The sequence below is a fragment of the Callionymus lyra genome, chromosome 17 (assembly GCF_982586985.1).
Source record: "Callionymus lyra chromosome 17, fCalLyr1.hap1.1, whole genome shotgun sequence".
NCBI lineage: Eukaryota > Metazoa > Chordata > Actinopteri > Syngnathiformes > Callionymidae > Callionymus > Callionymus lyra.
This window is the reverse complement of record NC_141834.1, coordinates 2,050,001-2,072,888: the sequence shown is the minus strand read 5'-3', so window position 1 is coordinate 2,072,888 and position 22,888 is coordinate 2,050,001. Positions and strand designations below refer to the sequence as shown.

General features: G+C 40.7%; 34 non-coding genes across 34 annotated transcripts; all 34 read right to left on the bottom strand.

Annotated features, from left to right (window-relative positions):
- Nucleotides 1-451: 451 nt before the first annotated feature.
- On the bottom strand, nt 452-523 carry trnag-ucc (transfer RNA glycine (anticodon UCC)). Its single transcript has one exon. It is a non-coding gene; the product is annotated as a tRNA-Gly (tRNA).
- A 1,014-nt stretch (nt 524-1,537) lies between these two features.
- Nucleotides 1,538-1,609, bottom strand: trnag-ucc (transfer RNA glycine (anticodon UCC)). The gene has a single exon. It is a non-coding gene; the product is annotated as a tRNA-Gly (tRNA).
- An 818-nt stretch (nt 1,610-2,427) lies between these two features.
- Nucleotides 2,428-2,509, bottom strand: trnap-agg (transfer RNA proline (anticodon AGG)). Its single transcript has one exon. It is a non-coding gene; the product is annotated as a tRNA-Pro (tRNA).
- Nucleotides 2,510-2,790: 281 nt separating this feature from the next.
- On the bottom strand, nt 2,791-2,872 carry trnas-aga (transfer RNA serine (anticodon AGA)). The gene has a single exon. It is a non-coding gene; the product is annotated as a tRNA-Ser (tRNA).
- A 117-nt stretch (nt 2,873-2,989) lies between these two features.
- On the bottom strand, nt 2,990-3,061 carry trnag-ucc (transfer RNA glycine (anticodon UCC)). Its single transcript has one exon. It is a non-coding gene; the product is annotated as a tRNA-Gly (tRNA).
- Nucleotides 3,062-3,881: 820 nt separating this feature from the next.
- Nucleotides 3,882-3,963, bottom strand: trnas-uga (transfer RNA serine (anticodon UGA)). Its single transcript has one exon. It is a non-coding gene; the product is annotated as a tRNA-Ser (tRNA).
- Nucleotides 3,964-4,243: 280 nt separating this feature from the next.
- Nucleotides 4,244-4,325, bottom strand: trnas-uga (transfer RNA serine (anticodon UGA)). The gene has a single exon. It is a non-coding gene; the product is annotated as a tRNA-Ser (tRNA).
- Nucleotides 4,326-4,793: 468 nt separating this feature from the next.
- On the bottom strand, nt 4,794-4,865 carry trnag-ucc (transfer RNA glycine (anticodon UCC)). The gene has a single exon. It is a non-coding gene; the product is annotated as a tRNA-Gly (tRNA).
- Nucleotides 4,866-4,958: 93 nt separating this feature from the next.
- trnas-aga (transfer RNA serine (anticodon AGA)) lies at nt 4,959-5,040 on the bottom strand. The gene has a single exon. It is a non-coding gene; the product is annotated as a tRNA-Ser (tRNA).
- A 281-nt stretch (nt 5,041-5,321) lies between these two features.
- Nucleotides 5,322-5,403, bottom strand: trnas-aga (transfer RNA serine (anticodon AGA)). Its single transcript has one exon. It is a non-coding gene; the product is annotated as a tRNA-Ser (tRNA).
- Nucleotides 5,404-5,683: 280 nt separating this feature from the next.
- Nucleotides 5,684-5,765, bottom strand: trnas-aga (transfer RNA serine (anticodon AGA)). The gene has a single exon. It is a non-coding gene; the product is annotated as a tRNA-Ser (tRNA).
- Nucleotides 5,766-5,880: 115 nt separating this feature from the next.
- On the bottom strand, nt 5,881-5,952 carry trnag-ucc (transfer RNA glycine (anticodon UCC)). The gene has a single exon. It is a non-coding gene; the product is annotated as a tRNA-Gly (tRNA).
- Nucleotides 5,953-6,409: 457 nt separating this feature from the next.
- trnas-aga (transfer RNA serine (anticodon AGA)) lies at nt 6,410-6,491 on the bottom strand. The gene has a single exon. It is a non-coding gene; the product is annotated as a tRNA-Ser (tRNA).
- Nucleotides 6,492-8,579: 2,088 nt separating this feature from the next.
- trnas-aga (transfer RNA serine (anticodon AGA)) lies at nt 8,580-8,661 on the bottom strand. The gene has a single exon. It is a non-coding gene; the product is annotated as a tRNA-Ser (tRNA).
- A 2,092-nt stretch (nt 8,662-10,753) lies between these two features.
- On the bottom strand, nt 10,754-10,835 carry trnas-aga (transfer RNA serine (anticodon AGA)). Its single transcript has one exon. It is a non-coding gene; the product is annotated as a tRNA-Ser (tRNA).
- A 479-nt stretch (nt 10,836-11,314) lies between these two features.
- trnag-ucc (transfer RNA glycine (anticodon UCC)) lies at nt 11,315-11,386 on the bottom strand. Its single transcript has one exon. It is a non-coding gene; the product is annotated as a tRNA-Gly (tRNA).
- Nucleotides 11,387-12,567: 1,181 nt separating this feature from the next.
- trnas-uga (transfer RNA serine (anticodon UGA)) lies at nt 12,568-12,649 on the bottom strand. Its single transcript has one exon. It is a non-coding gene; the product is annotated as a tRNA-Ser (tRNA).
- Nucleotides 12,650-12,917: 268 nt separating this feature from the next.
- On the bottom strand, nt 12,918-12,999 carry trnas-aga (transfer RNA serine (anticodon AGA)). Its single transcript has one exon. It is a non-coding gene; the product is annotated as a tRNA-Ser (tRNA).
- A 116-nt stretch (nt 13,000-13,115) lies between these two features.
- trnag-ucc (transfer RNA glycine (anticodon UCC)) lies at nt 13,116-13,187 on the bottom strand. Its single transcript has one exon. It is a non-coding gene; the product is annotated as a tRNA-Gly (tRNA).
- A 93-nt stretch (nt 13,188-13,280) lies between these two features.
- trnas-aga (transfer RNA serine (anticodon AGA)) lies at nt 13,281-13,362 on the bottom strand. Its single transcript has one exon. It is a non-coding gene; the product is annotated as a tRNA-Ser (tRNA).
- A 280-nt stretch (nt 13,363-13,642) lies between these two features.
- trnas-aga (transfer RNA serine (anticodon AGA)) lies at nt 13,643-13,724 on the bottom strand. Its single transcript has one exon. It is a non-coding gene; the product is annotated as a tRNA-Ser (tRNA).
- Nucleotides 13,725-13,840: 116 nt separating this feature from the next.
- trnag-ucc (transfer RNA glycine (anticodon UCC)) lies at nt 13,841-13,912 on the bottom strand. Its single transcript has one exon. It is a non-coding gene; the product is annotated as a tRNA-Gly (tRNA).
- A 93-nt stretch (nt 13,913-14,005) lies between these two features.
- On the bottom strand, nt 14,006-14,087 carry trnas-aga (transfer RNA serine (anticodon AGA)). Its single transcript has one exon. It is a non-coding gene; the product is annotated as a tRNA-Ser (tRNA).
- A 478-nt stretch (nt 14,088-14,565) lies between these two features.
- On the bottom strand, nt 14,566-14,637 carry trnag-ucc (transfer RNA glycine (anticodon UCC)). The gene has a single exon. It is a non-coding gene; the product is annotated as a tRNA-Gly (tRNA).
- A 93-nt stretch (nt 14,638-14,730) lies between these two features.
- On the bottom strand, nt 14,731-14,812 carry trnas-aga (transfer RNA serine (anticodon AGA)). Its single transcript has one exon. It is a non-coding gene; the product is annotated as a tRNA-Ser (tRNA).
- A 281-nt stretch (nt 14,813-15,093) lies between these two features.
- On the bottom strand, nt 15,094-15,175 carry trnas-uga (transfer RNA serine (anticodon UGA)). The gene has a single exon. It is a non-coding gene; the product is annotated as a tRNA-Ser (tRNA).
- A 282-nt stretch (nt 15,176-15,457) lies between these two features.
- On the bottom strand, nt 15,458-15,539 carry trnas-aga (transfer RNA serine (anticodon AGA)). The gene has a single exon. It is a non-coding gene; the product is annotated as a tRNA-Ser (tRNA).
- A 1,208-nt stretch (nt 15,540-16,747) lies between these two features.
- On the bottom strand, nt 16,748-16,819 carry trnag-ucc (transfer RNA glycine (anticodon UCC)). Its single transcript has one exon. It is a non-coding gene; the product is annotated as a tRNA-Gly (tRNA).
- A 1,177-nt stretch (nt 16,820-17,996) lies between these two features.
- trnas-aga (transfer RNA serine (anticodon AGA)) lies at nt 17,997-18,078 on the bottom strand. Its single transcript has one exon. It is a non-coding gene; the product is annotated as a tRNA-Ser (tRNA).
- Nucleotides 18,079-20,170: 2,092 nt separating this feature from the next.
- On the bottom strand, nt 20,171-20,252 carry trnas-aga (transfer RNA serine (anticodon AGA)). Its single transcript has one exon. It is a non-coding gene; the product is annotated as a tRNA-Ser (tRNA).
- Nucleotides 20,253-20,731: 479 nt separating this feature from the next.
- Nucleotides 20,732-20,803, bottom strand: trnag-ucc (transfer RNA glycine (anticodon UCC)). Its single transcript has one exon. It is a non-coding gene; the product is annotated as a tRNA-Gly (tRNA).
- A 1,181-nt stretch (nt 20,804-21,984) lies between these two features.
- trnas-uga (transfer RNA serine (anticodon UGA)) lies at nt 21,985-22,066 on the bottom strand. The gene has a single exon. It is a non-coding gene; the product is annotated as a tRNA-Ser (tRNA).
- A 268-nt stretch (nt 22,067-22,334) lies between these two features.
- On the bottom strand, nt 22,335-22,416 carry trnas-aga (transfer RNA serine (anticodon AGA)). Its single transcript has one exon. It is a non-coding gene; the product is annotated as a tRNA-Ser (tRNA).
- A 283-nt stretch (nt 22,417-22,699) lies between these two features.
- Nucleotides 22,700-22,781, bottom strand: trnas-aga (transfer RNA serine (anticodon AGA)). The gene has a single exon. It is a non-coding gene; the product is annotated as a tRNA-Ser (tRNA).
- Between the last annotated feature and the right edge of the window lie 107 nt (nt 22,782-22,888).

The window sequence follows — 22,888 nt, the reverse complement described above, 5'->3', positions numbered from 1 at the left end:
AATAATGGCCTGAAATATCGTAGGTTTGAGCACATTGAGCATAGGATGAAACGTTTTTTTCCAATTCTTGTTTAATAGAAAAACACTTTTGCAATGGCCGGGAATCCAACCCAGGTCAACTGCTTGGAAGGCAGCTATGCTCACCACTATACCACCATTGCATGCATTTATCTGCAGTAAAAGTACTTTTCTCTTATTTGATGCAAATTATTGCATTTATTGTAAAAGAGCAGGAAGTAATACTAGACGAGCTTCGTTGTTGGCAGGATTTGAACCTACGCGGGGAAACCCAAATGGATTTCTAGTCCATCGCCTTAACCACTCTGCCACAACAACACATGAAGAGATGTAATTCAACAGGGCTAATAATGGCCTGATATCGTAGGTTTGAGCACATTGAGGATAGGATGAAATGTTTTTTTCCAATTCTTGTTTAATAGAAAAACACTTCTGCAATGGCCGGGAATCAAACCCAGGTCAACTGCTTGGAAGGCAGCTATGCTCACCACTATACCACCATTGCATGCATTTATCTCAGTAAAAATACTTTTCTCTTATTTGATGCAAAAATATTGCATTTACTGTAAAAGAGCAGGAAGTAATACTATACGAGCTTAGTTGTTGGCAGGATTTGAACCTACGCAGGGAAACCCCAATGGATTTCTAGTCCATCGCCTTAACCACTCGGCCACAACAACACATGAAAACAGTAATAAAACAGGACTAATAATGGCCTGATATCTTAGGTTTGAGCACATTGAGCATAGGATGAAACGTTTTTTTCCAATTCTTGTTTAATAGAAAAACACTTCTGCAATGGCCGGGAATCCAACCCAGGTCAACTGCTTGGAAGGCAGCTATGCTCACCACTATACCACCATTGCATGCATTTATCTGCAGTAAAAGTACTTTTCTCTTATTTAATGCAAATTATTGCATTTATTGTAAAAGAGCAGGAAGTAATACTAGACGAGCTTCGTCGTTGGCAGGATTTGAACCTACGCGGGGAAACCCCAATGGATTTCTAGTCCATCGCCTTAACCACTGTGCCACAACAACACATGAAGAGATGTAATTCAACAGGGCTAATAATGGCCTGATATCGTAGGTTTGAGCACATTGAGGATAGGATGAAATGTTTTTTTCAATTCTTGTTTCATTAGAAAAACACTTCTGCAACGCCCTGGAAACGAACCCGGGTCAACTGCTTGGAAGGCAGCTATGCTCACTACTATACCACCATTGCATGCATTTATCTGCAGTAAAAGTACTTTTCTCTTATTTGATGCAAATGATTGCATTTACTGTAAAAGAGCAGGAAGTAATACTAGAAGAGCTTCGTTGTTGGCAGGATTTGAACCTACACGGGGAAACCACAATGGATTTCTAGTCCATCGCCTTAACCACTCGGCCACAACAACACATGAAAACAGTAATAAAATAGGACTAATAATGGCCTGATATCTTAGGTTTGAGCACATGGAGGATAGGATGAAATGTTTTTTTTTCCAATTCTTTTTTAATAGAAAAACACTTCTGCAATGGCCGGGAATCGAACCCGGGTCAACTGCTTGGAAGGCAGCTATGCTCACCACTATACCACCATTGCATGCATTTGTCTGCAGTAAAAGTACTTTTCTCTTATTTGATGCAAATGATTGCATTTAATGTAAAAGAGCAGGAAGTAATACTAGACGAGCTTAGTTGTTGGCAGGATTTGAACCTACGCAGGGAAACCCCAATGGATTTCTAGTCCATCGCCTTAACCACTCGGCCACAACAACACATGAAAACAGTAATAAAACAGGACTAATAATGGCCTGATATCTTAGGTTTGAGCACATGGAGGATAGGATGAAATGTTTTTTTTCCAATTCTTTTTTAATAGAAAAACACTTCTGCAATGGCCGGGAATCGAACCCCGGTCAACTGCTTGAAGGCAGCTATGCTCACCACTATACCACCATTGCATGCATTTGTCTGCAGTAAAAGTACTTTTCTCTTATTTGATGCAAATGATTGCATTTAATGTAAAAGAGCAGGAAGTAATACTAGACGAGCTTCGTTGTTGGCAGGATTTGAACCTACGCGGGGAAACCCCAATGGATTTCTAGTCCATCGCCTTAATCACTGGGCCACAACAACACATGAAGAGATGTAATTCAACAGGGCTAATAATGGCCTGAAATATCGTAGGTTTGAGCACATTGAGCATAGGATGAAACCTTTTTTTCCAATTCTTGTTTAATAGAAAAACACTTCTGCAATGGCCGGGAATCCAACCCAGGTCAACTGCTTGGAAGGCAGCTATGCTCACCACTATACCACCATTGCATGCATTTATCTCAGTAAAAATACTTTTCTCTTATTTGATGCAAAAATATTGCATTTACTGTAAAAGAGCAGGAAGTAATACTATACGAGCTTAGTTGTTGGCAGGATTTGAACCTACGCAGGGAAACCCCAATGGATTCCTAGTCCATCGCCTTAACCACTCGGCCACAAAAACACATGAAAACAGTAATAAAACAGGACTAATAATGGCCTGATATCTTAGGTTTGAGCACATGGAGGATAGGATGAAATGTTTTTTTTCCAATTCTTTTTTAATAGAAAAACACTTCTGCAATGGCCGGGAATAGTACCCCGGTCAACTGCTTGGAAGGCAGCTATGCTCACCACTATACCACCATTGCATGCATTTGTCTGCAGTAAAAGTACTTTTCTCTTATTTGATGCAAAATTATTGCATTTACTGTAAAAGAGGAGGAAGTTATACTAGACGAGCTTCGTCGTTGGCAGGATTTGAACCTACGCGGGGAAACCCCAATGGATTTCTAGTCCATCGCCTTAACCACTCGGCCACAACAACACATGAAAACAGTAATAAAACAGCACTAATAATGGCCTGATATCTTAGGTTTGAGCACATGGAGGATAGGATGAAATGTTTTTTTTTTCCAATTCTTGTTCAATAGAAAAACACTTCTGCAATGGCCGGGAATCAAACCCGGGGCAACTGCTTGGAAGGCAGCTATGCTCACCACTATACCACCATTGCATGCATTTATCTCAGTAAAAATACTTTTCTCTTATTTGATGCAAAAATATTGCATTTACTGTAAAAGAGCAGGAAGTAATACTATACGAGCTTAGTTGTTGGCAGGATTTGAACCTACGCAGGGAAACCCCAATGGATTTCTAGTCCATCGCCTTAACCACTCGGCCACAACAACACATGAAGAGATGTAATTCAACAGGGCTAATAATGGACTGAAATATCGTAGGTTTGAGCACATTGAGCATAGGATGAAACGTTTTTTTTCCAATTCTTGTTTAATAGAAAAACACTTCTGCAATGGCCGGGAATCCAACCCAGGTCAACTGCTTGGAAGGCAGCTATGCTCACCACTATACCACCATTGCATGCATTTATCTGCAGTAAAAGTACTTTTCTCTTATTTGATGCAAATTATTGCATTTATTGTAAAAGAGCAGGAAGTAATACTAGACGAGTTTCGTCGTTGGCAGGATTTGAACCTACGTGGGGAAACCCCAATGGATTTCTAGTCCATCGCCTTAACCACTCTGCCACAACAACACAAGAAGAGATGTAATTCAACAGGGCTAATAATGGCCTGATATCGTAGGTTTGAGCACATTGAGGATAGGATGAAATGTTTTTTTCAATTCTTGTTTCATTAGAAAAACACTTCTGCAACGCCCTGGAAACGAACCCGGGTCAACTGCTTGGAAGGCAGCTATGCTCACTACTATACCACCATTGCATGCATTTATCTGCAGTAAAAGTAATTTTCTCTTATTTGATGCAAATGATTGCATTTACTGTAAAAGAGCAGGAAGTAATACTAGAAGAGCTTCGTTGTTGGCAGGATTTGAACCTACACGGGGAAACCACAATGGATTTCAAGTCCATCGCCTTAACCACTCGGCCACAACAACACATGAAGAGATGTAATTCAACAGGGCTAATAATGGCCTGATATCGTAGGTTTGAGCACATTGAGGATAGTATGAAATGTTTTTTTCAATTCTTGTTTCATTAGAAAAACACTTCTGCAACGCCCTGGAAACGAACCCGGGTCAACTGCTTGGAAGGCAGCTATGCTCACCACTGTACCACCATTGCATGCATTCATCTACAGTAAAAGTACTTTTCTCTTATTTGATGCAAAATATTGCATTTACTGTAAAAGAGCAGGAAGTAATACTAGACGAGCTTCGTTGTTGGCAGGATTTGAACCTACACGGGGAAACCACAATGGATTTCAAGTCCATCGCCTTAACCACTCGGCCACAACAACACATGAAAACAGTAATAAAACAGCACTAATAATGGCCTGATATCACATGGCAGATAGGATGAAATGTTTTTTTTCCAATTCTTGTTTAATAGAAAAACACTTCTGCAATGGCCAGGAATCGAACCCGGGTCAACTGCTTGGAAGGCAGCTATGCTCACCACTATACCACCAATGCATGAATTTATCTGCAGTAAAAGTACTTTTCTCTTATTTGATGCAAATGATTGCATTTAATGTAAAAGAGCAGGAAGTAATACTAGACGAGCTTCGTTGTTGGCAGGATTTGAACCTACGCGGGGAAACCCCAATGGATTTCTACTCCATCGCCTTAACCACTCGGCCACAACAACACATGAAGAGATGTAATTCAACAGGGCTAATAATGGCCTGAAATGTCGTAGGTTTGAGCACATTGAGCATAGGATGAAACGTTTTTTTTCCAATTCTTGTTTAATATAAAAACACTTCTGCAATGGCCGGGAATCGAACCCGGGTCAACTGCTTGGAAGGCAGCTATGCTCACCACTATACCACCATTGCATGCATTTATCTCAGTAAAAATACTTTTCTCTTATTTGATGCAAAAATATTGCATTTACTGTAAAAGAGCAGGAAGTAATACTAGACGAGCTTCGTTGTTGGCAGGATTTGAACCTACGCGGGGAAACCCCAATGGATTTCTAGTCCATCGCCTTAACCACTCGGCCACAACAACACATGAAAACAGTAATAAAACAGGACTAATAATGGCCTGATATCTTAGGTTTGAGCACATGGAGGATAGGATGAAATGTTTTTTTTTCCAATTCTTTTTTAATAGAAAAACAGTTCTGCAATGGCCAGGAATCGAACCCGGGTCAACTGCTTGGAAGGCAGCTATGCTCAACACTATACCACCATTGCATGCATTTGTCTGCAGTAAAATTACTTTTCTCTTATTTGATGCAAATGATTGCATTTAATGTAAAAGAGCAGGAAGTAATACTAGACGAGCTTCGTTGTTGGCAGGATTTGAACCTACGCGGGGAAACCCCAATGGATTTCTAGTCCATCGCCTTAACCACTCGGCCACAACAACACATGAAGAGATGTAATTCAACAGGGCTAATAATGGCCTGATATCGTAGGTTTGAGCACATTGAGGATAGGATGAAATGTTTTTTTCAATTCTTGTTTCATTAGAAAAACACTTCTGCAACGCCCTGGAAACGAACCCGGGTCAACTGCTTGGAAGGCAGCTATGCTCACCACTGTACCACCATTGCATGCATTAATCTCCAGTAAAAGTACTTTTCTCTTATTTGATGCAAAATATTGCATTTGCTGTAAAAGAGCAGGAAGTAATACTAGACGAGCTTCGTTGTTGGCAGGATTTGAACCTACGCGGGGAAACCCCAATGGATTTCTAGTCCATCGCCTTAACCACTCGGCCACAACAACACATGAAAACAGTAATAAAACAGGACTAATAATGGCCTGATATCTTAGGTTTGAGCACTTGGAGGATAAGATGAAATGTTTTTTTTCCAATTCTTTTTTAATAGAAAAACACTTCTGCAATGGCCGGGAATCGAACCCGGGTCAACTGCTTGGAAGGCAGCTATGCTCACCACTATACCACCATTGCATGCATTTGTCTGCAGTAAAAGTACTTTTCTCTTATTTGATGCAAATGATTGCATTTAATGTAAAAGAGCAGGAAGTAATACTAGACAAGCTTGGTTGTTGCCAGGATTTGAACCTACGCGGGGAAACCCCAATGGATTTCTACTCCATCGTCTTAACCACTGGGCCACAACAACACATGAAGAGATGTAATTCAACAGGGCTAATAATGGCCTGAAATATCGTAGGTTTGAGCACATTGAGGATAGGATGAAATGTTTTTTTCAATTCTTGTTTCATTAGAAAAACACTTCTGCAACGCCCTGGAAACGAACCCGGGTCAACTGCTTGGAAGGCAGCTATGCTCACCACTGTACCACCATTGCATGCATTCATCTCCAGTAAAAGTACTTTTCTCTTATTTGATGCAAAATATTGCATTTACTGTAAAAGAGCAGGAAGTAATACTAGACGAGCTTCGTTGTTGGCAGGATTTGAACCTACGCGGGGAAACCCCAATGGATTTCTAGTCCATCGCCTTAACCACTGGGCCACAACAACACATGAAGAGATGTAATTCAGCAGGGCTAATAATGGCCTGAAATATCGTAGGTTTGAGCACATTGAGCATAGGATGAAACGTTTTTTTCCAATTCTTGTTTAATAGAAAAACACTTCTGCAATGGCCGGGAATCAAACCCGGGTCAACTGCTTGGAAGGCAGCTATGCTCGCCACTATACCACCATTGCATGCATTTATCTCAGTAAAAATACTTTTCTCTTATTTGATGCAAAAATATTGCATTTACTGTAAAAGTGCTGGAAGTAATACTATACGAGCTTAGTTGTTGGCAGGATTTGAACCTACGCAGGGAAACCCCAATGGATTTCTAGTCCATCGCCTTAACCACTCGGCCACAACAACACATGAAAACAGTAATAAAACAGGACTAATAATGGCCTGATATCGTAGGTTTGAGCACATGGAGGATAGGATGAAATGTTTTTTTCCAATTCTTGTTTAATAGAAAAACACTTCTGCAATGGCCGGGAATCCAACCCAGGTCAACTGCTTGGAAGGCAGCTATGCTCACCACTATACCACCATTGCATGCATTTATCTGCAGTAAAAGTACTTTTCTCTTATTTGATGCAAATTATTGCATTTCTTGTAAAAGAGCAGGAAGTAATACTAGACGAGCTTCGTCGTTGGCAGGATTTGAACCTATGCGGGGAAACCCCAATGGATTTCTAGTCCATCGCCTTAACCACTCTGCCACAACAACACAAGAAGAGATGTAATTCAACAGGACTAATAATGGCCTGATATCGTAGGTTTGAGCACATTGAGGATAGGATGAAATGTTTTTTCAATTCTTGTTTCATTAGAAAAACACTTCTGCAACGCCCTGGAAACGAACCCGGGTCAACTGCTTGGAAGGCAGCTATGCTCACCACTATACCACCATTGCATGCATTTATCTCAGTAAAAATACTTTTCTCTTATTTGATGCAAAAATATTGCATTTACTGTAAAAGAGCAGGAAGTAATACTATACGAGCTTAGTTGTTGGCAGGATTTGAACCTACGCAGGGAATCCCCAATGGATTTCTAGTCCATCGCCTTAACCACTCGGCCACAACAACACATGAAAACAGTCATAAAACAGCACTGATAATGGCCTGATAGGTTTGAGCACATGGAGGATAGGATGAAATGTTTTTTTTCCAATTCTTTTTTAATAGAAAAACACTTCTGCAATGGCCGGGAATCGAACCCCGGTCAACTGCTTGGAAGGCAGCTATGCTCACCACTATACCACCATTGCATGCATTTGTCTGCAGTAAAAGTACCTTTCTCTTATTTGATGCAAATGATTGCATTTAATGTAAAAGAGCAGGAAGTAATACTAGACGAGCTTCGTTGTTGGCAGGATTTGAACCTACGCGGGGAAACCCCAATGGATTTCTACTCCATCGCCTTAACCACTGGGCCACAACAACACATGAAGAGATGTAATTCAACAGGGCTAATAATGGCCTGACATATCGTAGGTTTGAGCACATTGAGCATAGGATGAAACGTTTTTTTTCCAATTCTTGTTTAATAGAAAAACACTTCTGCAATGGCCGGGAATCCAACCCAGGTCAACTGCTTGGAAGGCAGCTATGCTCACCACTATACCACCATTGCATGCATTTATCTGCAGTAAAAGTACTTTTCTCTTATTTGATGCAAATTATTGCATTTATTGTAAAAGAGCAGGAAGTAATACTAGACGAGCTTTGTCGTTGGCAGGATTTGAACCTACGTGGGGAAACCCCAATGGATTTCTAGTCCATCGCCTTAACCACTCTGCCACAACAACACAAGAAGAGATGTAATTCAACAGGGCTAATAATGGCCTGATATCGTAGGTTTGAGCACATTGAGGATAGGATGAAATGTTTTTTTCAATTCTTGTTTCATTAGAAAAACACTTCTGCAACGCCCTGGAAACGAACCCGGGTCAACTGCTTGGAAGGCAGCTATGCTCACCACTGTACCACCATTGCATGCATTCATCTCCAGTAAAAGTACTTTTCTCTTATTTGATGCAAAATATTGCATTTACTGTAAAAGAGCAGGAAGTAATACTAGACGAGCTTCGTTGTTGGCAGGATTTGAACCTACGCGGGGAAACCCCAATGGATTTCTAGTCCATCGCCTTAACCACTGGGCCACAACAACACATGAAGAGATGTAATTCAGCAGGGCTAATAATGGCCTGAAATATCGTAGGTTTGAGCACATTGAGCATAGGATGAAACGTTTTTTTCCAATTCTTGTTTAATAGAAAAACACTTCTGCAATGGCCGGGAATCAAACCCGGGTCAACTGCTTGGAAGGCAGCTATGCTCGCCACTATACCACCATTGCATGCATTTATCTCAGTAAAAATACTTTTCTCTTATTTGATGCAAAAATATTGCATTTACTGTAAAAGTGCTGGAAGTAATACTATACGAGCTTAGTTGTTGGCAGGATTTGAACCTACGCAGGGAAACCCCAATGGATTTCTAGTCCATCGCCTTAACCACTCGGCCACAACAACACATGAAAACAGTAATAAAACAGGACTAATAATGGCCTGATATCGTAGGTTTGAGCACATGGAGGATAGGATGAAATGTTTTTTTCCAATTCTTGTTTAATAGAAAAACACTTCTGCAATGGCCGGGAATCCAACCCAGGTCAACTGCTTGGAAGGCAGCTATGCTCACCACTATACCACCATTGCATGCATTTATCTGCAGTAAAAGTACTTTTCTCTTATTTGATGCAAATTATTGCATTTCTTGTAAAAGAGCAGGAAGTAATACTAGACGAGCTTCGTCGTTGGCAGGATTTGAACCTATGCGGGGAAACCCCAATGGATTTCTAGTCCATCGCCTTAACCACTCTGCCACAACAACACAAGAAGAGATGTAATTCAACAGGACTAATAATGGCCTGATATCGTAGGTTTGAGCACATTGAGGATAGGATGAAATGTTTTTTCAATTCTTGTTTCATTAGAAAAACACTTCTGCAACGCCCTGGAAACGAACCCGGGTCAACTGCTTGGAAGGCAGCTATGCTCACCACTATACCACCATTGCATGCATTTATCTCAGTAAAAATACTTTTCTCTTATTTGATGCAAAAATATTGCATTTACTGTAAAAGAGCAGGAAGTAATACTATACGAGCTTAGTTGTTGGCAGGATTTGAACCTACGCAGGGAATCCCCAATGGATTTCTAGTCCATCGCCTTAACCACTCGGCCACAACAACACATGAAAACAGTAATAAAACAGGACTAATAATGGCCTGATATCTTAGGTTTGAGCACATGGAGGATAGGATGAAATGTTTTTTTTCCAATTCTTTTTTAATAGAAAAATACTTCTGCAATGGCCGGGAATCGAACCCCGGTCAACTGCTTGGAAGGCAGCTATGCTCACCACTATACCACCATTGCATGCATTTGTCTGCAGTAAAAGTACTTTTCTCTTATTTGATGCAAATGATTGCATTTAATGTAAAAGAGCAGGAAGTAATACTAGACGAGTTTCGTTGTTGGCAGGATTTGAACCTACGCGGGGAAACCCCAATGGATTTCTACTCCATCGCCTTAACCACTGGGCCACAACAACACATGAAGAGATGTAATTCAACAGGGCTAATAATGGCCTGAAATATCGTAGGTTTGAGCACATTGAGCATAGGATGAAACGTTTTTTTTCCAATTCTTGTTTAATAGAAAAACACTTCTGCAATGGCCGGGAATCCAATCCAGGTCAACTGCTTGGAAGGCAGCTATGCTCACCACTATACCACCATTGCATGCATTTATCTGCAGTAAAAGTACTTTTCTCTTATTTGATGCAAATTATTGCATTTATTGTAAAAGAGCAGGAAGTAATACTAGACGAGCTTCGTCGTTGGCAGGATTTGAACCTATGCGGGGAAACCCCAATGGATTTCTAGTCCATCGCCTTAACCACTCCGCCACAACAACACAAGAAGAGATGTAATTCAACAGGACTAATAATGGCCTGATATCGTAGGTTTGAGCACATTGAGGATAGGATGAAATGTTTTTTCAATTCTTGTTTCATTAGAAAAACACTTCTGCAACGCCCTGGAAACGAACCCGGGTCAACTGCTTGGAAGGCAGCTGTGCTCACTACTATACCACCATTGCATGCATTTATCTGCAGTAAAAGTAATTTTCTCTTATTTGATGCAAATGATTGCATTTACTGTAAAAGAGCAGGAAGTAATACTAGAAGAGCTTCGTTGTTGGCAGGATTTGAACCTACGCGGGGAAACCCCAATGGATTTCTAGTCCATCGCCTTAACCACTGGGCCACAACAACACATGAAGAGATGTAACTCAGCAGGGCAAATAATGGCCTGAAATATCGTAGGTTTGAGCACATTGAGCAGAGGATGAAACGTTTTTTTTCCAATTCTTGTTTAATAGAAAAACACTTCTGCAATGGCCGGGAATCAAACCCGGGTCAACTGCTTGGAAGGCAGCTATGCTCGCCACTATACCACCATTGCATGCATTTATCTCAGTAAAAATACTTTTCTCTTATTTGATGCAAAAATATTGCATTTACTGTAAAAGTGCTGGAAGTAATACTATACGAGCTTAGTTGTTGGCAGGATTTGAACCTACGCAGGGAAACCCCAATGGATTTCTAGTCCATCGCCTTAACCACTCGGCCACAACAACACATGAAAACAGTAATAAAACAGGACTAATAATGGCCTGATATCGTAGGTTTGAGCACATGGAGGATAGGATGAAATGTTTTTTTCCAATTCTTGTTTAATAGAAAAACACTTCTGCAATGGCCGGGAATCAAACCCGGGTCAACTGCTTGGAAGGCAGCTATGCTCACCACTATACCACCATTGCATGCATTTATCTCAGTAAAAATACTTTTCTCTTATTTGATGCAAAAATATTGCATTTACTGTAAAAGAGCAGGAAGTAATACTATACGAGCTTAGTTGTTGGCAGGATTTGAACCTACGCAGGGAAACCCCAATGGATTTCTAGTCCATCGCCTTAACCACTCGGCCACAACAACACATGAAAACAGTAATAAAACAGGACTAATTATGGCCTGATATCTTAGGTTTGAGCACATGGAGGATAGGATGAAATGTTTTTTTTCCAATTCTTTTTTAATAGAAAAACACTTCTGCAATGGCCGGGAATCGAACCCCGGTCAACTGCTTGGAAGGCAGCTATGCTCACCACTATACCACCATTGCATGCATTTGTCTGCAGTAAAAGTAGTTTTCTCTTATTTGATGCAAATGATTGCATTTAATGTAAAAGAGCAGGAAGTAATACGAGACCAGCTTGGTTGTTGCCAGGATTTGAACCTACGCGGGGAAACCCCAATGGATTTCTACTCCATCGCCTTAACCACTGGGCCACAACAACACATGAAGAAATGTAATTCAACAGGGCTAATAATGGCCTGAAATATCGTAGGTTTGAGCACATTGAGCATAGGATGAAACGTTTTTTTCCAATTCTTGTTTAATAGAAAAACACTTCTGCAATGGCCGGGAATCCAACCCAGGTCAACTGCTTGGAAGGCAGCTATGCTCACCACTATACCACCATTGCATGCTTTTATCTGCAGTAAAAGTACTTTTCTCTTATTTGATGCAAATTATTGCATTTATTGTAAAAGAGCAGGAAGTAATACTAGTCGAGCTTCGTCGTTGGCAGGATTTGAACCTACGCGGGGAAACCCCAATGGATTTCTAGTCCATCGCCTTAACCACTCTGCCACAACAACACATGAAGAGATGTAATTCAACAGGGCTAATAATGGCCTGATATCGTAGGTTTGAGCACATTGAGGATAGGATGAAATGTTTTTTTCAATTCTTGTTTCATTAGAAAAACACTTCTGCAACGCCCTGGAAACGAACCCGGGTCAACTGCTTGGAAGGCAGCTATGCTCACTACTATACCACCATTGCATGCATTTATCTGCAGTAAAAGTACTTTTCTCTTATTTGATGCAAATGATTGCATTTACTGTAAAAGAGCAGGAAGTAATACTAGAAGAGCTTTGTTGTTGGCAGGATTTGAACCTACACGGGGAAACCACAATGGATTTCAAGTCCATCGCCTTAACCACTCGGCCACAACAACACATGAAAACAGTAATAAAACAGCACTAATAATGGCCTGATATCACATGGCAGATAGGATGAAATGTTTTTTTTCCAATTCTTGTTTAATAGAAAAACACTTCTGCAACACCCTGGAAACAAACCAGGGTCAACTGCTTGGAAGGCAGCTATGCTCACCACTATACCACCATTGCATGCATTTATCTCAGTAAAAATACTTTTCTCTTATTTGATGCAAAAATATTGCATTTACTGTAAAAGAGCAGGAAGTAATACTAGACGAGCTTCGTTGTTGGCAGGATTTGAACCTACGCGGGGAAACCCCAATGGATTTCTAGTCCATCGCCTTAACCACTCGGCCACAACAACACATGAAAACAGTAATAAAAGAGGACTAATAATGGCCTGATATCTTAGGTTTGAGCACATGGAGGATAGGATGAAATGTTTTTTTTTCCAATTCTTTTTTAATAGAAAAACACTTCTGCAATGGCCGGGAATCGAACCCGGGTCAACTGCTTGGAAGGCAGCTATGCTCACCACTATACCACCATTGCATGCATTTGCCTGCAGTAAAAGTACTTTTCTCTTATTTGATGCAAATGATTGCATTTAATGTAAAAGAGCAGGAAGTAATACTAGACGAGCTTCGTTGTTGGCAGGATTTGAACCTACGCGGGGAAACCCCAATGGATTTCTAGTCCATCGCCTTAACCACTCGGCCACAACAACACATGAAGAGATGTAATTCAACAGGGCTTATAATGGCCTGATATCGTAGGTTTGAGCACATTGAGGATAGTATGAAATGTTTTTTTCAATTCTTGTTTCATTAGAAAAACACTTCTGCAACGCCCTGGAAACGAACCCGGGTCAACTGCTTGGAAGGCAGCTATGCTAACCACTGTACCACCATTGCATGCATTAATCTCCAGTAAAAGTACTTTTCTCTTATTTGATGCAAAATATTGCATTTACTGTAAAAGAGCAGGAAGTAATACTAGACGAGCTTCGTTGTTGGCAGGATTTGAACCTACGTGGGGAAACCCCAATGGATTTCTAGTCCATCGCCTTAACCACTCGGCCACAACAACACATGCAAACAGTAATAAAACAGGACTAATAATGGCCTGATATCTTAGGTTTGAGCACTTGGAGGATAGGATGAAATGTTTTTTTTTCCAATTCTTTTTTAATAGAAAAACACTTCTGCAATGGCCGGGAATCGAACCCGGGTCAACTGCTTGGAAGGCAGCTATGCTCACCACTATACCACCATTGCATGCATTTGTCTGCAGTAAAAGTACTTTTCTCTTATTTGATGCAAATGATTGCATTTAATGTAAAAGAGCAGGAAGTAATACTAGACGAGCTTCGTTGTTGGCAGGATTTGAACCTACGCGGGGAAACCCCAATGGATTTCTAGTCCATCGCCTTAACCACTCGGCCACAACAACACATGAAGAGATGTAATTCAACAGGGCTTATAATGGCCTGATATCGTAGGTTTGAGCACGTTGAGGATAGTATGAAATGTTTTTTTCAATTCTTGTTTCATTATAAAAACACTTCTGCAACGCCCTGGAAACGAACCCGGGTCAACTGCTTGGAAGGCAGCTATGCTAACCACTGTACCACCATTGCATGCATTAATCTCCAGTAAAAGTACTTTTCTCTTATTTGATGCAAAATATTGCATTTACTGTAAAAGAGCAGGAAGTAATACTAGACGAGCTTCGTTGTTGGCAAGATTTGAACCTACGCGGGGAAACCCCAATGGATTTCTAGTCCATCGCCTTAACCACTCGGCCACAACAACACATGCAAACAGTAATAAAACAGGACTAATAATGGCCTGATATCTTAGGTTTGAGCACTTGGAGGATAGGATGAAATGTTTTTTTTTCCAATTCTTTTTTAATAGAAAAACACTTCTGCAATGGCCGGGAATCGAACCCGGGTCAACTGCTTGGAAGGCAGCTATGCTCACCACTATACCACCATTGCATGCATTTGTCTGCAGTAAAAGTACTTTTCTCTTATTTGATGCAAATGATTGCATTTAATGTAAAAGAGCAGGAAGTAATACTAGACGAGCTTCGTTGTTGGCAGGATTTGAACCTACGCGGGGAAACCCCAATGGATTTCTAGTCCATCGCCTTAACCACTCGGCCACAACAACACATGAAGAGATGTAATTCAACAGGGCTAATAATGGCCTGATATTGTAAGTTTGAGCACATTGAGGATAGTATGAAATGTTTTTTTCAATTCTTGTTTCATTAGAAAAACACTTCTGCAACGCCCTGGAAACGAACCCGGGTTAACTGCTTGGAAGGCAGCTATGCTCACCACTGTACCACCATTGCATGCATTCATCTCCAGTAAAAGTACTTTTTCTCTTATTTGATGCAAAATATTGCATTTACTGTAAAAGAGCAGGAAGTAATACTAGAAGAGCTTCGTTGTTGGCAGGATTTGAACCTACGCGGGGAAACCCCAATGGATTTCAAGTCCATCGCCTTAACCACTCGGCCACAACAACAAATGAAGAGATGTAATTCAACAGGGCTAATAATGGCCTGAAATATCGTAGGTTTGAGCACATTGAGCATAGGATGAAACGTTTTTTTCCAATTCTTGTTTAATAGAAAAACACTTCTGCAATGGCCAGGAATCGAACCCGGGTCAACTGCTTGGAAGGCAGCTATGCTCACCACTATACCACCAATGCATGAATTTATCTGCAGTAAAAGTACTTTTCTCTTTTTTGATGCAAATGATTGCATTTAATGTAAAAGAGCAGGAAGTAATACTAGTCGAGCTTCGTTGTTGGCAGGATTTGAACCTACGCGGGGAAACCCCAATGGATTTCTAGTCCATCGCCTTAACCACTCGGCCACAACAACACATGAAGAGATGTAATTCAACAGGGCTAATAATGGCCTGAAATGTCGTAGGTTTGAGCAGATTGAGCGTAGGATGAAACGTTTTTTTTCCAATTCTTGTTTAATATAAAAACACTTCTGCAATGGCCGGGAATCGAACCCCGGTCAACTGCTTGGAAGGCAGCTATGCTCACCACTATACCACCATTGCATGCATTTGTCTGCAGTAAAAGTACTTTTCTCTTATTTGATGCAAATGATTGCATTTAATGTAAAAGAGCAGGAAGTAATACTAGACGAGCTTGGTTGTTGCCAGGATTTGAACCTACGCGGGGAAACCCCAATGGATTTCTACTCCATCGCCTTAACCACTGGGCCACAACAACACATGAAGAGATGTAATTCAACAGGGCTAATAATGGCCTGAAATATCGTAGGTTTGAGCACATTGAGCATAGGATGAAACGTTTTTTTCCAATTCTTGTTTAATAGAAAAACACTTCTGCAATGGCCGGGAATCGAACCCCGGTCAACTGCTTGGAAGGCAGCTATGCTCACCACTATACCACCATTGCATGCATTTGTCTGCAGTAAAAATACTTTTCTCTTATTTGATGCAAAATATTGCATTTACTGTAAAAGAGCTGGAAGTAATACTAGACGAGCTTCGTTGTTGGCAGGATTTGAACCTACGCGGGGAAACCCCAATGGATTTCTAGTCCATCGCCTTAACCACTCCGCCACAACAACACATGAAGAGATGTAATTCAACAGGGCTAATATTGGCCTGATATCGTAGGTTTGAGCACATTGAGTATAGGATGTAATGTTTTTTTTCCAATTCTTGTTTAATAGAAAAACACTTCTGCAACACCCTGGAAACAAACCCGGGTCAACTGCTTGGAAGGCAGCTATGCTCACCACTATACCACCATTGCATGCATTTATCTCAGTAAAAATACTTTTCTCTTATTTGATGCAAAAATATTGCATTTACTGTAAAAGAGCAGGAAGTAATACTAGACGAGCTTCGTTGTTGGCAGGATTTGAACCTACGCGGGGAAACCTCAATGGATTTCTAGTCCATCGCCTTAACCACTCGGCCACAACAACACATGAAAACAGTAATAAAACAGGACTAATAATGGCCTGATATCTTAGGTTTGAGCACATGGAGGATAGGATGAAATGTTTTTTTTTCCAATTCTTTTTTAATAGAAAAACACTTCTGCAATGGCCGGGAATCGAACCCGGGTCAACTGCTTGGAAGGCAGCTATGCTCACCACTATACCACCATTGCATGCATTTGTCTCAGTAAAAATACTTTTCTCTTATTTGATGCAAAAATATTGCATTTACTGTAAAAGAGCAGGAAGTAATACTATACGAGCTTAGTTGTTGGCAGGATTTGAACCTACGCAGGGAATCCCCAATGGATTTCTAGTCCATCGCCTTAACCACTCGGCCACAACAACACATGAAAACAGTCATAAAACAGCACTGATAATGGCCTGATAGGTTTGAGCACATGGAGGATAGGATGAAATGTTTTTTTTCCAATTCTTTTTTAATAGAAAAACACTTCTGCAATGGCCGGGAATCGAACCCCGGTCAACTGCTTGGAAGGCAGCTATGCTCACCACTATACCACCATTGCATGCATTTGTCTGCAGTAAAAGTACCTTTCTCTTATTTGATGCAAATGATTGCATTTAATGTAAAAGAGCAGGAAGTAATACTAGACGAGCTTCGTTGTTGGCAGGATTTGAACCTACGCGGGGAAACCCCAATGGATTTCTACTCCATCGCCTTAACCACTGGGCCACAACAACACATGAAGAGATGTAATTCAACAGGGCTAATAATGGCCTGACATATCGTAGGTTTGAGCACATTGAGCATAGGATGAAACGTTTTTTTTCCAATTCTTGTTTAATAGAAAAACACTTCTGCAATGGCCGGGAATCCAACCCAGGTCAACTGCTTGGAAGGCAGCTATGCTCACCACTATACCACCATTGCATGCATTTATCTGCAGTAAAAGTACTTTTCTCTTATTTGATGCAAATTATTGCATTTATTGTAAAAGAGCAGGAAGTAATACTAGAAGAGCTTTGTCGTTGGCAGGATTTGAACCTACGTGGGGAAACCCCAATGGATTTCTAGTCCATCGCCTTAACCACTCTGCCACAACAACACAAGAAGAGATGTAATTCAACAGGGCTAATAATGGCCTGATATCGTAGGTTTGAGCACATTGAGGATAGGATGAAATGTTTTTTTCAATTCTTGTTTCATTAGAAAAACACTTCTGCAACGCCCTGGAAACGAACCCGGGTCAACTGCTTGGAAGGCAGCTATGCTCACCACTGTACCACCATTGCATGCATTCATCTCCAGTAAAAGTACTTTTCTCTTATTTGATGCAAAATATTGCATTTACTGTAAAAGAGCAGGAAGTAATACTAGACGAGCTTCGTTGTTGGCAGGATTTGAACCTACGCGGGGAAACCCCAATGGATTTCTAGTCCATCGCCTTAACCACTGGGCCACAACAACACATGAAGAGATGTAATTCAGCAGGGCTAATAATGGCCTGAAATATCGTAGGTTTGAGCACATTGAGCATAGGATGAAACGTTTTTTTCCAATTCTTGTTTAATAGAAAAACACTTCTGCAATGGCCGGGAATCAAACCCGGGTCAACTGCTTGGAAGGCAGCTATGCTCGCCACTATACCACCATTGCATGCATTTATCTCAGTAAAAATACTTTTCTCTTATTTGATGCAAAAATATTGCATTTACTGTAAAAGTGCTGGAAGTAATACTATACGAGCTTAGTTGTTGGCAGGATTTGAACCTACGCAGGGAAACCCCAATGGATTTCTAGTCCATCGCCTTAACCACTCGGCCACAACAACACATGAAAACAGTAATAAAACAGGACTAATAATGGCCTGATATCGTAGGTTTGAGCACATGGAGGATAGGATGAAATGTTTTTTTCCAATTCTTGTTTAATAGAAAAACACTTCTGCAATGGCCGGGAATCCAACCCAGGTCAACTGCTTGGAAGGCAGCTATGCTCACCACTATACCACCATTGCATGCATTTATCTGCAGTAAAAGTACTTTTCTCTTATTTGATGCAAATTATTGCATTTCTTGTAAAAGAGCAGGAAGTAATACTAGACGAGCTTCGTCGTTGGCAGGATTTGAACCTATGCGGGGAAACCCCAATGGATTTCTAGTCCATCGCCTTAACCACTCTGCCACAACAACACAAGAAGAGATGTAATTCAACAGGACTAATAATGGTCTGATATCGTAGGTTTGAGCACATTGAGGATAGGATGAAATGTTTTTTCAATTCTTGTTTCATTAGAAAAACACTTCTGCAACGCCCTGGAAACGAACCCGGGTCAACTGCTTGGAAGGCAGCTATGCTCACCACTATACCACCATTGCATGCATTTATCTCAGTAAAAATACTTTTCTCTTATTTGATGCAAAAATATTGCATTTACTGTAAAAGAGCAGGAAGTAATACTATACAAGCTTAGTTGTTGGCAGGATTTGAACCTACGCAGGGAATCCCCAATGGATTTCTAGTCCATCGCCTTAACCACTCGGCCACAACAACACATGAAAACAGTAATAAAACAGGACTAATAATGGCCTGATATCTTAGGTTTGAGCACATGGAGGATAGGATGAAATGTTTTTTTTCCAATTCTTTTTTAATAGAAAAATACTTCTGCAATGGCCGGGAATCGAACCCCGGTCAACTGCTTGGAAGGCAGCTATGCTCACCACTATACCACCATTGCATGCATTTGTCTGCAGTAAAAGTACTTTTCTCTTATTTGATGCAAATGATTGCATTTAATGTAAAAGAGCAGGAAGTAATACTAGACGAGCTTCGTTGTTGGCAGGATTTGAACCTACGCGGGGAAACCCCAATGGATTTCTACTCCATCGCCTTAACCACTGGGCCACAACAACACATGAAGAGATGTAATTCAACAGGGCTAATAATGGCCTGAAATATCGTAGGTTTGAGCACATTGAGCATAGGATGAAACGTTTTTTTTCCAATTCTTGTTTAATAGAAAAACACTTCTGCAATGGCCGGGAATCCAATCCAGGTCAACTGCTTGGAAGGCAGCTATGCTCACCACTATACCACCATTGCATGCATTTATCTGCAGTAAAAGTACTTTTCTCTTATTTGATGCAAATTATTGCATTTATTGTAAAAGAGCAGGAAGTAATACTAGACGAGCTTCGTCGTTGGCAGGATTTGAACCTATGCGGGGAAACCCCAATGGATTTCTAGTCCATCGCCTTAACCACTCTGCCACAACAACACAAGAAGAGATGTAATTCAACAGGACTAATAATGGCCTGATATCGTAGGTTTGAGCACATTGAGGATAGGATGAAATGTTTTTTCAATTCTTGTTTCATTAGAAAAACACTTCTGCAACGCCCTGGAAACGAACCCGGGTCAACTGCTTGGAAGGCAGCTGTGCTCACTACTATACCACCATTGCATGCATTTATCTGCAGTAAAAGTAATTTTCTCTTATTTGATGCAAATGATTGCATTTACTGTAAAAGAGCAGGAAGTAATACTAGAAGAGCTTCGTTGTTGGCAGGATTTGAACCTACGCGGGGAAACCCCAATGGATTTCTAGTCCATCGCCTTAACCACTGGGCCACAACAACACATGAAGAGATGTAACTCAGCAGGGCAAATAATGGCCTGAAATATCGTAGGTTTGAGCACATTGAGCAGAGGATGAAACGTTTTTTTTCCAATTCTTGTTTAATAGAAAAACACTTCTGCAATGGCCGGGAATCAAACCCGGGTCAACTGCTTGGAAGGCAGCTATGCTCGCCACTATACCACCATTGCATGCATTTATCTCAGTAAAAATACTTTTCTCTTATTTGATGCAAAAATATTGCATTTACTGTAAAAGTGCTGGAAGTAATACTATACGAGCTTAGTTGTTGGCAGGATTTGAACCTACGCAGGGAAACCCCAATGGATTTCTAGTCCATCGCCTTAACCACTCGGCCACAACAACACATGAAAACAGTAATAAAACAGGACTAATAATGGCCTGATATCGTAGGTTTGAGCACATGGAGGATAGGATGAAATGTTTTTTTCCAATTCTTGTTTAATAGAAAAACACTTCTGCAATGGCCGGGAATCAAACCCGGGTCAACTGCTTGGAAGGCAGCTATGCTCACCACTATACCACCATTGCATGCATTTATCTCAGTAAAAATACTTTTCTCTTATTTGATGCAAAAATATTGCATTTACTGTAAAAGAGCAGGAAGTAATACTATACGAGCTTAGTTGTTGGCAGGATTTGAACCTACGCAGGGAAACCCCAATGGATTTCTAGTCCATCGCCTTAACCACTCGGCCACAACAACACATGAAAACAGTAATAAAACAGGACTAATTATGGCCTGATATCTTAGGTTTGAGCACATGGAGGATAGGATGAAATGTTTTTTTTCCAATTCTTTTTTAATAGAAAAACACTTCTGCAATGGCCGGGAATCGAACCCCGGTCAACTGCTTGGAAGGCAGCTATGCTCACCACTATACCACCATTGCATGCATTTGTCTGCAGTAAAAGTAGTTTTCTCTTATTTGATGCAAATGATTGCATTTAATGTAAAAGAGCAGGAAGTAATACGAGACCAGCTTGGTTGTTGCCAGGATTTGAACCTACGCGGGGAAACCCCAATGGATTTCTACTCCATCGCCTTAACCACTGGGCCACAACAACACATGAAGAGATGTAATTCAACAGGGCTAATAATGGCCTGAAATATCGTAGGTTTGAGCACATTGAGCATAGGATGAAACGTTTTTTTCCAATTCTTGTTTAATAGAAAAACACTTCTGCAATGGCCGGGAATCCAACCCAGGTCAACTGCTTGGAAGGCAGCTATGCTCACCACTATACCACCATTGCATGCTTTTATCTGCAGTAAAAGTACTTTTCTCTTATTTGATGCAAATTATTGCATTTATTGTAAAAGAGCAGGAAGTAATACTAGTCGAGCTTCGTCGTTGGCAGGATTTGAACCTACGCGGGGAAACCCCAATGGATTTCTAGTCCATCGCCTTAACCACTCTGCCACAACAACACATGAAGAGATGTAATTCAACAGGGCTAATAATGGCCTGATATCGTAGGTTTGAGCACATTGAGGATAGGATGAAATGTTTTTTTCAATTCTTGTTTCATTAGAAAAACACTTCTGCAACGCCCTGGAAACGAACCCGGGTCAACTGCTTGGAAGGCAGCTATGCTCACTACTATACCACCATTGCATGCATTTATCTGCAGTAAAAGTACTTTTCTCTTATTTGATGCAAATGATTGCATTTACTGTAAAAGAGCAGGAAGTAATACTAGAAGAGCTTTGTTGTTGGCAGGATTTGAACCTACACGGGGAAACCACAATGGATTTCAAGTCCATCGCCTTAACCACTCGGCCACAACAACACATGAAAACAGTAATAAAACAGCACTAATAATGGCCTGATATCACATGGCAGATAGGATGAAATGTTTTTTTTCCAATTCTTGTTTAATAGAAAAACACTTCTGCAATGGCCAGGTATCGAACCCGGGTCAACTGCTTGGAAGGCAGCTATGCTCACCACTATACCACCAATGCATGAATTTATCTGCAGTAAAAGTACTTTTCTCTTTTTTGATGCAAATGATTGCATTTAATGTAAAAGAGCAGGAAGTAATACTAGACGAGCTTCGTTGTTGGCAGGATTTGAACCTACGCGGGGAAACCCCAATGGATTTCTAGTCCATCGCCTTAACCACTCGGCCACAACAACACATGAAGAGATGTAATTCAACAGGGCTAATAATGGCCTGAAATGTCGTAGGTTTGAGCAGATTGAGCATAGGATGAAACGTTTTTTTTCCAATTCTTGTTTAATATAAAAACACTTCTGCAATGGCCGGGAATCGAACCCCGGTCAACTGCTTGGAAGGCAGCTATGCTCACCACTATACCACCATTGCATGCATTTATCTCAGTAAAAATACTTTTCTCTTATTTGATGCAAAAATATTGCATTTACTGTAAAAGAGCAGGAAGTAATACTAGACGAGCTTCGTTGTTGGCAGGATTTGAACCTACACGGGGAAACCCCAATGGATTTCTAGTCCATCGCCTTAACCACTCGGCCACAACAACACATGAAGAGATGTAATTCAACAGGGCTTATAATGGCCTGATATCGTAGGTTTGAGCACATTGAGGATAGTATGAAATGTTTTTTTCAATTCTTGTTTCATTAGAAA